The sequence below is a fragment of the Muntiacus reevesi genome, chromosome 1, assembly GCF_963930625.1.
Source record: "Muntiacus reevesi chromosome 1, mMunRee1.1, whole genome shotgun sequence".
Classification (NCBI taxonomy): Eukaryota; Metazoa; Chordata; class Mammalia; order Artiodactyla; family Cervidae; genus Muntiacus; species Muntiacus reevesi.
Window position 1 is genome coordinate 105,357,094 of NC_089249.1, and position 13,634 is coordinate 105,370,727.

The window sequence follows — 13,634 nt, forward strand, 5'->3', positions numbered from 1 at the left end:
TACTGGGTCAGAACACATTTGTTCATTGGATGTTGCTGCCCCATGGAAGCACAGACTCCAGGCAAACACAGCCCCGAGTATCAAAGCAGGGCAGCAGGACCCTCAGTCTAGCATGCTTCCTGGGAAGCACATTTTCATGATCATCATAGAGTTCACCCATATTCAGAGGTGAGAAAATTGCATTTCAGAAAGTTTAGGAAATATTCCAGAGTTACAATGAAATAAATGAAAGAGTTAGATTTCAGCATTAAAAACCTTGGTCACACTCCCATGCAACACATCACCCTATCCACAGACAAGCTATCTGCTTTTCAGGCAGGGCTTTTTAAAAGCTCTAGAGACATGCTATCCCCGGTAACTTCAGCCAGTTCCTTTTATCAGTGTCAGTAATCCTTATACTGTCAGCTGGAAACTACTGGATTCATTATGGAATTGATGAACAGCTTTGAGTGATGATTTCCATTTATCAGACAATTAGAATTCAGGTGTGCAACAGATCCCAGATAACTTTAATATAGTAGGTTTAGGAAATACTTCCCTGAAGAAAAAATTATTGTAAGCTATGTTCTTTATCATTTCTATATTTTTTAGTCCTTGATATTTATGGCCATTGACCTGGAAACTGTATAATCATGATGTACTCAGGCATTGTTAGTATTAGGACCAAGCATTCATTTGATCAGGGTTAATGAGGCCAAGGTCATTGGTTTAACCACCTTGAGGTCAAATTAGCTTTAATTAGTCCCGAGGTCACAGACTGTAACTTTTCAGCTAAGTCAATTATACTGCAAAGCTATACAGGAATAGCACTTCTTAGCATCATATCAAGATGGATTAACTTCTAACTACCTGCCCACTCTTAAGCCCAGGATATACGCATTTGCTAAATTTACAGATGTCAGTCTATTCCACTGACTGAATTTCACACATGTTTATTTTATCTACTGGCAAAAATGTCATCAGACTTTGCTATGGTAAATTTTTTCTACAATACTTTGAAAAATGCAAATTGCTGTTGAAGTATGTTATTAACATTCTTGCATGACTATAATAATAATATTTTTTCTTAAATTTAATTTGTATTTTGTCTTGGAAAATAGTTGACTTACAGTACTGTGTTAGTTTCCCAAACTCCTAATTTATGCCCTTGCTCACCTTTCCCCTTTCATAGCTATGAGTTTGTTTTCAGAGTTTGTGAGCCAGTTTTTCTTCCATAAATAAGTTCATTTGTATCATGATAACCTGTTTTTCTCTGTCTGACTTACTTCACTTAGCATGATCATCTTTAGGTCCATGTTTGTTTTATAAACTACTGAGTGTACATTTGTGCAGTAGGCAACATTTGCCTCTAAAAAGACCCCGAATGATCTCTGCCTCCTGGTGTTCAAAGTTTTATATAACTGCTTCCCCTTGAGTATGCGCTGGACCTAGTGACTCAATTTTAAGAAACAAGAGAGAAGTGGTAAAACTTTCAATATTAGTTTTCCAAAAGACTGAACTTTCTATCTTACTTGCCATCTTGCATTCTCTCTGGCCTTAGTTTTAAAGCCAGAGAAAGTCTGGGTGAAACAAGCTGTCTTGTGGTGGAGAAGACCATATGGGAAGGAAATGATGCCTCCTTCTAAAAGCCAGTGAGGGTATCGGGCCTGACCAGAGCCACGAGAGTGACCTTGGAGGTGATCATCTCAGGCCTGCCAACAGTCCAGCAATGGAGCTTGAAAACAGTTCTGTCCAGGGCAAGACTTGACATGATCATGGCCCCGACCAACACTTTGATCACCCGTGGAGAGAGACCCTGAACCAGAGAGCCCAGGCAGCCCAGGTTCCTGACCCACAGAAACTATGAGACACATGTTACTTTAGGAGATTTTGCGGTAACTTACTATGCAACAATAGACAACTAATCTATCTGGGAAGGCACATAAAACATTTTGGGTGTGAAGATTTCCTGGAAGTTCCAAAAAAAAATACCTGATATGAACAGCCAACTCATTGGAAAAGACCCCGAAGCTGGGAAAGATTGAGGGCAAAAGGAGAAGAGGGAGACAGAGGATGAGACGGTTGGATAGCATCACCAATTCAATGGACATGAACTTAGATGGACTGTGGGAGATGGTGAGCGACAGGTAGGCCTGGCATGCTGAAGTCCATAGAGTCACAAAGAGTCAGATATGACTGAGCGACTGCACGACAATAACAAAAACTCAGTTACATTTTCATGCTGCTGCCCTTTCTCAGCATCTCTAAAGGATCTGCATAGCCAAAGAAGTAGGAACAGATACTGTTCTTCCTTTTGTGTGTTAGTCACTTAATCGTGTACGACTCTTTGCGACCTCATGATCTGCAGCCCACCAGGTTCCTCTGTCCACGGGATTCTCCAGGCAAGAATACTGGATTGGGTTGCCATTTTCTTCTCCAGTTCTTCCTTGTAACTTTTTAAATATTTATTGACAATTCTCCGAACATTTCATACTAAATTACTCCTATTGTTATGTAGTCTTAACTTATGCCGTAAATTTTTATGTCAAATAAAACTAGAAAAACTTGAAAAAGGAAAGTGTATTTATGCTCCTATGCAAATCAATGAAAAGTATAAACCACTATTTTAGAGTCACCCATGAAAATGTAGGAATAGTTTGGAGTTTCATTTGCCTCTGGAGTGTCCAATAAATATTTTTCATGGGAATACATTTGCTCTATCCCAAAGCATGGCATGGCATAATGCTATGCAAATACTAAATATAGCACCTTGTAATAAGCGATTAGTGAAATATTCATTCAAAAGTAATTGACTTTAACATAAATCAATTTGCACACTTAATGACCTGTTCCACATCTTCTAGGCCCAGAAAAAATAGTTTCCACATTGCTGAAAAAACCTAGGAATATTGTAAATCTTCAATAAGGAGGCAATGTTGTTATTGTTTAGTCCAATTGTTTTGCAACCCCATGGACTGGAGCCCACCAGGCTCCTCTGTCCTTGGGATTTCCCAGTCAAGAATACAACCCAAGGAGTGGGTTGCCATTTCCTTCTCCAGGGGAATCATCCCAACCCAGGGATCAAACCCACATCTCCTGCATTTGTCAGACAGTTTCTTTGCCTCTAGGAAAGAGCCTCTGGGAAAGCCCACGGAGGCAATGAGATATACCAAAAAGAGCTTGGAGTCAGATGGACATAAGTTTGAACCCTGATTCTTCCATTTGACAAGATGTGTGACACTGGGCAAGCCACTTCCCTCTCTGAGACTCTCTTCTGTATTTGTAAAGTGGGGATAATGTTTCTGACCACATGGGGTGGTCAAGAAATTTGAATAAGAAATTTGTGAAGCACAGGGCCAGGTACATTGCAAATATGTAAGAAATGGAAACTAATATTGTGCTATTATTAGTCAAAAACTTTCTCAGTATGAAAACTCTCCTAAAATTTTTTTTTAAAATAGTCATCATCCAACTCACTCACCTCAAATTTGCACCATTATCTCATTCCTCCTGTTTGTCTATCACTTTTTGCCCACCATTTTAGCCCCTTTTCCACATTGCATTATTTGTCAAACATAAAGTAAGGGGAATATGAATATCTATCCATGCTTAACATCCCCATATTGGCCTGGCCTTTTCTATGGAGAGCTTAATTGTCCACCAGAAGACAGAAAAGAAAGATATTTGTCCAGATAATTTCTACACATAGCTTTTGGGTAAGATTGGCCCGGCCTTTTCTATGGAGAGCTTAATTGTCCACCAGAAGACAGAAAAGAAAGATATTTGTCCAGATAATTTCTACACATAGCTTTTGGGTAAGATTTATATACTATTTTAATTTATAAGACATTAATGTACCTTAACTGTGGTTAGTACTATTTTACCTCATATTACTAATTAACTACAGATGTGTCATATGTTCCAATTCATATTGTTAATGAGGAAGGGGTAGAAATTTTAGATGATCAAATCATCTTTGGTCTGATTATTATGATGTGTATAAGATTTTAAGGTAATTTTAAGAGTGAAACATAATTGGAGTGTCACACATAGAAGTCATAACTAGATGATGGAGTGTCATATATAGAAGTCATAACTAGATGATAATGTCAACATGATAAATCCCAACCAGAGTTTTTTTTAGAAATCTCTTATTACAAAGATGGGTCAGACAAAACTCTAAGTCTCCTATGACCACCTCCTGCAATGTAAACTAGGCCTTACTGTGATTCTTTGCAATTGCAGTCTGTTTATTTGCACAAATAATGGTAGAATTTAAAATTTTGTGTTTACTGATTGATTTATAGTTTTTATTCTGATCTCTTCCACTAAGCTCTAAGGATAAGGAATATCTTGTTTAACACACTATACTCAGCCTTTAGCACAATACTCAAAAAATAGTTGTTAAATGTGGAATTAAAGGGTCATCGTATGTGTTCATGGGTTAGTTTTTCCTAACTTACTTTTCCATATATTTGACATACTGATGGTGAACATTTTAAAACATTTCCTTACCATAGCCTCTGATAACTGCACGTAATTATTATATATAATTATAGTTACTATACATATAGTTACATATAATATGTAACTATAACTCTATATAGGCCTTCCCAGTTGGTGCTAGTGGTAAAGAATCCGCCTGTCAATGCAGGAGACACAAGAGATGTAGGTATGCAGGTTCAATCCCTGGGTCGGGAAGATCTTCTGGAAAGGAAATGGCAACTCCAGCATTCTTGCCTGGGAAATCCCACGGACAGAGGAGCCTGGTGGCCTACAGTCCATGGGGTCACAATGAGTGGGACAGGCCTGAGTAACTGAACAACAATGATAACTCTATAAATCATGTATACATATAATAAACTATATATATAAACTATATAATTCTTTATATATATATAAACTATATAATTCTTCCTCTATATTCAACTTTACTGGGGGGAATAACGTCAATCCAAAGTCTGAAAAACTTTCATATTAAGATGCAGACTCCAAAAAGAAAGTCATTAAGAATGCCAGACTCAACCTTAGAGAGTGATAGCAATTGAAGCAAGTCTTGTTAATGTCTCAGTACCAATAAAGAGGATAATTTTGAGACTGCTCATTTTACCATCGAGTCAGTCTCTTGATGGCACACAAGATGATTCTAATTGATAGACCACATGGAAACTCAGTGCTGTTTGCTGCTGTATACAAAGCATAACAGTGCTAAGATGGAGGAGGCACTCATTAAACAAATAGGGAATACACATTGTAGATAATTTGCTAAACTAAACTAATTAATAGATTTTTCTTATGTTGTCTCGAAGTAACAGGTCATTTTGATGATGGCTTTTGATAGCATTTATGGTGCTCTCTGGATTCAAAAATTATATTCCCAATAAATAATTTAAGAGAAGGTAAAGTAAGTCTAGGGCAATTTATTAGTTTTCCAAATGTGTAATAAAAGAGTTAAACAAAAGTGTGCTCACAGCTTCTGGTTATTCAGCTTGGAAACAAAACAGTGACATTCCTTTATTATAATGGGTATTAGCTGCTGATAGAAAGAAAAGATATTTAAAGAGTGTTCATTGTGTATAAAGGAAAATTCACAGGATGACATTCGTTTTAGAAATATAACTGATTGTAGGCAATGTGTTTTCTTTAGAAAGAGAGAAATGTCAGTCACATGCTATATTCACCTTGGAGGGACAAAAATGATTTTGAAAGGCTATTTTGAAGTATTTAAATTTAGATGGTCTACTAAAATGTAAGAATTTTATTACCAAATAATATTTACAACAGATACTTCAGACTCAAGCTCCTTTCATACTTGACCCCACCTCATCTCCCACCCCTAAGTTAAGGAAGGCTTTTATTTTTCGTTCATATTGTTGGAATTTTTATAGGGGTGTATTACATTGCGAATCAGATTTTTTTAATATAGATACATTTTTAAAGTTTTTAAGAACTGATATTTCTCAGAGTGTATCACCTGTTATTCATGATAGTAAATTAATTTGAGGACATTAAATATAATGCTTAGATTATTAGTAGCAGACTTCTGCTAGACTTTTAAGAATTATTTTTTAATTACATAAATGAGGTCTAAATATATTCTTGTTTTAATGAAAACTACCATAGCTAAAATTAATGCTTCATTTTTTACCACCTCCAGTCAAGTCCCTTTCCCAGAGGTAATGATGATTATCAGTGTGGTGGCATTCTTCCTTTTCCCAAAAAAATACATATACATGTGCACACATATATTTAAAAGATATCAATATATATTATCATATACAATATATATTTGCAATTTCTATTCTTTAGTTTCAGTGCCATTGACAATTTCTTTATGTTAGTACTTAAAGATGAAATGCTACAAATTTAATTGAAGATTTCTGTTACAATTTGCATTAAGTATCTATTTTTGCCCAAACAATCTTCCCTGGTGGCTCAGATGGTAAAGTATCTGCCTGCAATGCAGGAGACCCAGGTTCCGTCGCTGGGTCAGGAAGATCCCCTGGAGTAGGTAATGGCAATCCACTCCAGTATTCCTGCCTGGAGAATTCCATGGACAGTGGAGCCCAGAAGGCTACAGTTCATGGGTCACAAGGACGCAGACATGCTTGAGCAACTAACACTATCACTTATACGATCTTCCCTTACCCCCATCAATTTCTAAGACACGACTGGTCAGATGAGATTAACGTTTAAACCTACTCAAAGGCACTTGAGGTAGTTTTTCTGCATAGTTATTAAATGTGTCAAGACAGAGTTGATCCCTGCAATGCTTTTGGCTCCCTAGCATTACACACGAGAGAGCCACCTCCTTTTCTACCTTCATTTCACAGCATATTTAGAAAATTTTATAGAATATTGATGCCTTCAAAACAGAAGAAAAAGTCTGAATCCCACTTTAAATTTTTAGAATTCACTTTCTTTTTTAATTCATTCATTTACACCTTCATTTAATATTAACCAAGCTAATTCTATGTATAGAAGAAGCTATAAGAGCTAAGAATAAGATAATAAATACCAAGATTCCTAATCCAAAGAGGTCATAAATTGCTACACGAAAATACCCAAATAAATAAATTAAAGACAGTGTTTTAAGTACTGCAATAGAAGAACGAACAGTGCTTTAGCTACACTGAGGATAGAGAATATTTTAGACAATCAACTAACCAACATTTACTCTTCACCTATATGTGCTAAGCACCATGCCAGCTGCTGACAAAATGAAGACCATTTTTCCTTTGTAACAGTAGAGTATTTACCTAAATATCTTTTAATCCAAAAGCTTTTCTGAGTGTATTAAAAGGATGTAATTCACTGGATAAGAGCACACGCTCTGTTGCTTAGCTATCTACTTCCAAATCCTTGTTCTGCTCTTTCGTAACTGAGTGATCTTGAACTTGACCTCTTGGTTTCATTATCTACAAAATGTGGAGATTAATAATATCTGACCCATAAGATTGCAATGAGAATTAATACACATGAAGCACTTAGGATAATGTCTGACATGAAGTCATTACTCTTCATGTATTCACTTCTATTATGTCATCTTTAGTGGTTTCAATTTAAAAGATCTCATTAGGCATTTTTTTTCTCTTTAGATCCAGACATCCAATCTTCTTTCTCAAGGTGGGCTTTCATGGCATACCATGCAGTCTGTCAACTGTACATACTCATTCGTGACTTAGAGACAGACAGATATCTTCAGGATGAAAGGAAGCAGTCATAATGTGAAAAGAGCTTCACTCCAGGTACACTATAACAAGCATCAGACATGTTTCTAGGATATACTATTAAATGTAATTTCTTTTGTAGAAAGAAAATAAAATAAAGCAGAATTCAGAATAACACACACACTTGTGATTTAAATTTTGAACTCTTCTTCAAGAAACTTCCTGGTGCAGACATTATAAAGGCAACATTTTTTTAAATCTAGTACTTTAATCTCTCCCAGTGGTGATGTTGCTGTGTGATTCTGCTCCTTGGCGAAACTGACTATAAACCATTTTTATTGGCAGAGGAGCAATGGGGCTGCCAGATAGAGGAAATAAAGCTGCACGACACCCAGTTAAATTTGAATTTCAGATAAAGAACAAATACTTTTTTAATGTAATTATATCCCATGAGGTATTTGGGACATGTTTATGTAAAATTTTACTCATTACTTATCTGAAATTCAAATGTACCCAGGCATTATATGTTTTATATGGCAACCCTAGGGGAGAACCACAAAAAAAGCTGTTGTTAAGAATGGAATGTCTTCACTTTTGTTAAGATTTCTTTGTCCTTCCTTGCCTCTGTCCTTTTCCCTTCATCTCTTTAGAAATACCCCTGGAAACCCACTCTTGCATAATCATTTTTCAAGATGTTTAAATTTAATGACGCAAATGGCACAGCCACAATCATAATCCAAGACTATCAGACTTGCCAGTCTCCTCTGGCCCTTACTTCTGTGTCCTCTGCAACCCATCCCTTTTCTTCCATCCCTTTGCTTCCTTTTGGAAGCTTTCATGGCATGACTGCTTTTCTTCCTTGGACAGCATGGCATATCATTTGTTCTGATTAGGTACTGGAGTACCAGGAGAAAAAACAAATATTAAAAAAAAAACCTGATGGAGCCGAGAAATATGTCTATTATTTCAACTCTTCTCTTGTTACTGTTTCTCATCACCAATTTGTCTTTCCATCAACCCCAACTGAGAAAATACAAACACTAGATCAATCCAAAATGCCTCTTTTTTCCCTGTAATCTGAGCATTGTAGCAGAAACCTTTACTATGTGCAGATTGGTGCCACTATAAATTGATAATTTTGAAACAAAAATGTATATCAACATTGTGAAGAAATATCCAATTGTACTTTTTTCTAACTAGCTTTCTCTTCCACTATCCAGATTGGCTATTTAAAAAAAAAAAAAAATCTTTTTTTTTATTTCAGAACTTTCTAATTCCAGGATTTGCCCTTCACTTTTAGTAAATAACTTCACCTTCAACTTGCAGACAAAATAGAAAATAGGGACCATCACACAAAATCTTCCACAGCTTCTGTAAATCCCATCTTCAATATATCTGAACTCATTCTTCCCTGATGTTTACAGTGGAAAAAGCACTATCTTTCTTGCCCAAAGTCTTATGTTATAAATCTGCCTGTTTACTCAGGGATTGGGTTTTATCAATTTGTTCCTCTTCTATTTATGCTAACTTTTTTCTCTGCTACTTCAACGGTTGAAGAGGATTTAAACACTTGGTAGCCTTTTCTGTCTTAAACAAAGAAGCAAACAGTCACTCTGCTTATCTCTTTAATGACAGTAGTATAACTTCTTTCCTCTTCAAACTCAAGCATTTTGAAAAAAAGAAAAAAGGGATCTAGAATTACCATTTGTAAGTCCTCATTTAACCTGTAACCATTCTACATGTTAAAGTGTGATTTTTGGTTTTAAAATGGAACTGTTTTCAAAAAGATTCTCATTGCTGTTTGTTGCTAAATCTAATACAATCTTTTAATCTTTATCTTGCTTGCTCTTTCTTTTGCATTCCATAATCTTGAAACATGCTTCTTTTGCATTTCTGTTACATGACATCTTTTCATTCATCTTCCCCCTTCTATTTTTGCCCATGATTCCTAAATCTATAGCTCCAAACCACCTGTATCAGTTTCTCTGGCCACTCTAGCAAATTACTGCAAACTTGGTGGCTTAAAACAACAGAAACTTATTTTCTCACAGTTTAGGAGGCTAGAAGTATGAAATTAAGGTGTCAGCAGAGCATTACCTCCAGAGGACCAAGGGGAAAGTCCATTCTTTGTTTCCCACAGCTTCTGATGGCTGTTATCATTTCTTGGCATGACAACTTTTTTTGTCAACTTGACTGAGATATGGTAGACAATGAATTAATCAAACCCGAATCTACCGAATCTAGGTGTTGCTGTGAAGGTACTTTGCATATATGGTTAACATCTACAGTTAGTGACTCTACGGGGATTGTTATGCTAGCTAATATAATATTGTCTTTGAGTAGAAAAAGTATACTTGTTAATGTAAATGGAGCTTGAGAAGAAGGAAGGTAAATTCCCAGGTGACCTAGTTCCCTTGCGGGTCACTGATAACTCACTGACCTCTGGTCTCCTCTCTGCCCTAAGGCCCTTCTCTGCTTAGTTCAGTTGTGTACCCTCCATCTCTAGCATGCTAGTAGCTAGATCTGTACACTAAAAATTACAAAATATTGCTTAGAGAAATTATAGAAGGGTCAAATAGATATATCATGTTCATGACTGATACACAGGCTGATAAAATCACAATAAAAATTCTAGCAGACTTTTTTTGGAGTAAATTGACAAGTTGATTTTGCAGTCTACACAAAGCAGCAATGGTTATAAAAGGACAAATATAATCTTGAAGGAGTAAAATAAAGTTGGAGGACTATCAATAATTAAAATGCAGCTAATAAGACAGTCAAGTATGGGGCAAGGAGAGACAAAGAGATTGATGGAATGGCTAGAGGATAGAAAGACATATATTTCTGGTCGCCTGATAGAAAAGTAAAGCATCAATACTTTCAATGGAGAAATGATGTTCTTATCAATAAGTACAGCTGGACCAACTCGATATTTAATTTGTTTAGAAATGAACTTTGACCTCTAATTCAAAAATTACTCTGAGATATATTATGTACCTAACTATAAAAGGTAAAATTTTAATTCATCAAAAATCACCGTTAAAGGGAAACATTATGCTACAGAATGGAAAGACTATAATAACAACACATACATCTGACAAATGTTCAGAACATATAAAGAATCCCTGAAATCAACAAGCAAAAGACACACCATGCATTTGGTAAAAAAGGATAGCTAATGATTAAAAAGCATAGAAAAAGGTGATCAACAACGTCACTCATCTTAGAAATGCAAATTAAAATAATTAAAATGTGATACTCTTACCCTCCTCAAACAGCTAAAGTTAAAAAGACTGACCATACCAACTGCTGGTAGGAATAACAAACAACTGGAATGTTCATATTTTGCTATGGGAGTATAATTTTTCTCTAAATGTAAACATAAACATCCTCTATAACCAAAGAGTTTGGGCTTCCCAGGTGGTACAGTGGTAAAGAACCCACCTGCCAATGCAGGAGGCTCAGAGATATGGGTCCTATCCTTGGGTCAGGAAGATCCCCTAGAGTAGGAAATGGCAACCCTCCAACATCCTTCCCCGGAAAATTTCATGGACAGAGGAGTCTGGCAGGCTCCAGTCCATGGGGCCACAAAGAGTCGGACAAAATAAGACTAAGCACCATAACAAAACAGCTTAACTCCTGGGTATTTCCTTAAGTGAAATATGTAAATACATTTATGCATAAACACACATACAAGAATATTTGAAGCAACTTTATTCATGACAGCTAAAAATTGGAAACCACCCAAGTGCCCATCAATAGAAGGATGAATATTAATAAATAAACTGTGATGTATTCATATAATGGACTTTTACCCAGCAGCACCCAGCAGCACCCAACAGTAAAAATGAATGAAATAATGGTACATGAAACCATATGGATCAATCTCATGGACATTATGTGGAATGAAAAAGGTCAGCTATGTTGTATAATTCTATTTACTATGTGAACTTTAAGAACAGGCAAAATAATCAATGATGACAGCAGTCAGAATATTATTTACTTCCGGAGACTGGGAATAGATCATGCAGAGGCAAAAATAGAGTCTTGATTTGTTTCTTGTTCTAAGTCATGGTTGCATTTATATATATACATATATATAAATGCAAGGTTTTCATTTTAAGAATATATACTTTTTATTTATGCTATTAAGTCATAACAATTAAAATGTAAATACAAATATTAAAATTATTCAAGGTGTTGCTTCTTTCCATTCAGTATCACCTCTCCAAATAGGCAGCATTGCCATTCCCACTTCTGCACTGGCTTCTCCAATCTCTGCCCCTTCAGGAGGCACCACTGCTGCTGGTTTTCCTGGGAACCATTGTATCACCATCTTAGCTAAGCAATATCGCCAGTTTCATTGGTTGCTACTGGTGATGCACTGGGCAAATAGAGAGGATAATAGATCATTAGAGTGAAATGTTTCTTTTATATTTGAATTGCTGTCATCTATAATTCAAACAGAAACTCAGAGATAACTAAGAGCACCGTTCTAAGAAACATTTCCTCACCCAAATTTAAAGTTCAGTTATTAGGTGTGTGTGCCTGGTGTTTTTTTTTTGGGGGGGATGTGGTCTTTTAGCATGAGTTTCTATGGGAAGTTTCTCAGTCTTTTGTATAGTTCAATCTCCAAAATTCTATTTGGCAAGTTGACCAAATACACTTGTTTTTCTGCCCAAATCCCACAATGGATGTAGATTAGCCTCAAGCCAGATCTTTTCATCAACTTCTATAGAATATTTGCTTCCTGGATAGAATGGTGTGTGCGTGCTCAGTTCTGACTGAATCCATGTGACCCTACAGACTGTACTGTAGCCCTCCAGGCTCCTCTGTCCATGGAATTTTCCAAGCAAGAATACTAGAGAAAGTTGCCATTTTCTACTCCAGAGAATCTTCCCAACCCATGGAGGGAAACTACTTTTCTGTGTTTCCTTCACCGATAGGCAGACTCTTTAAAGCCGTGCCACTAGGCAAGCCCAGATAGAGTGGTATCTCTTTTCAAACTTAACTTTGTATTAGAACCATTTAAGGGGCTTCAGGGATTCCCAGGTGGCTCATTGGTAAAGAATCTTCCTGCCAATGCAGGAGACGTAGGTTTGATCCCTGCGTTAGGAAGATCCACTGGAGAAGGAAACAGCAACCCATTCTAGTATTCTCCCCTGGAAAATCCAATGGACAGAGGAGTCTGATGGGCTACAGCCCATGGAGACACAGTCTGACTTGACCTAACATTCACACACTTACAAGGGGCTTAGAAGCATAAGAGAAAAGCTTTGGGACCTGGGGTAAGGCAAAAGTTTTTAGGCATGACACCAAAATCACAATTCATAAAAGGAAAAAAAAATGACAAATGGAATGTCATCAAAATTAAAAACTTTTGTTCTGTAAAAGAAAATCTTAAGAGAATGAAAAGACAAGTTAAAAACTGGGGGGAAAATGCAAGTCATATATCCTGAGTATATGAAGAAGACTTAACATTCAACATTAAGAAATTAAAAATAATTTTGAAAATAGTCAAAAGTCTGGACATTCACCAAAGAGGTAATAAGGATGGAAAATCAATACATTTAAAAACTGTTCAACATCATTAGTCATAGTGAAATGTGACATCAAACCATAATAAGATACAACTACAACTTTGTTTGGAAACCCAACTGACCCAGAAGATGGCAGAATAATGTCTCGAAATAACCATCTTATTGCGGTCTGAATGCCAGGTTATTTTATAGAAAAGAGATGGAGAGGAGGTGAGGAAGCAAAAAGACCATGAATCTTTCAACTGTCTCCTAGAATGGTAAACCTTTGGGAGGGGATGTATTAACTTCTTCCTTCCTGTAGTCATCCAGAAACAGGGTCCTGAACAAAAGGGTTTTGGTTTAACCTTCAGCCGGAAGGGCAGGGTTCCCTGAGGCAGGCCGTTATGTATGTTTTAAGTAAACAAAAACAATGGGAAGCAAAGGTTAAAGTAAAAGAGACAGATCC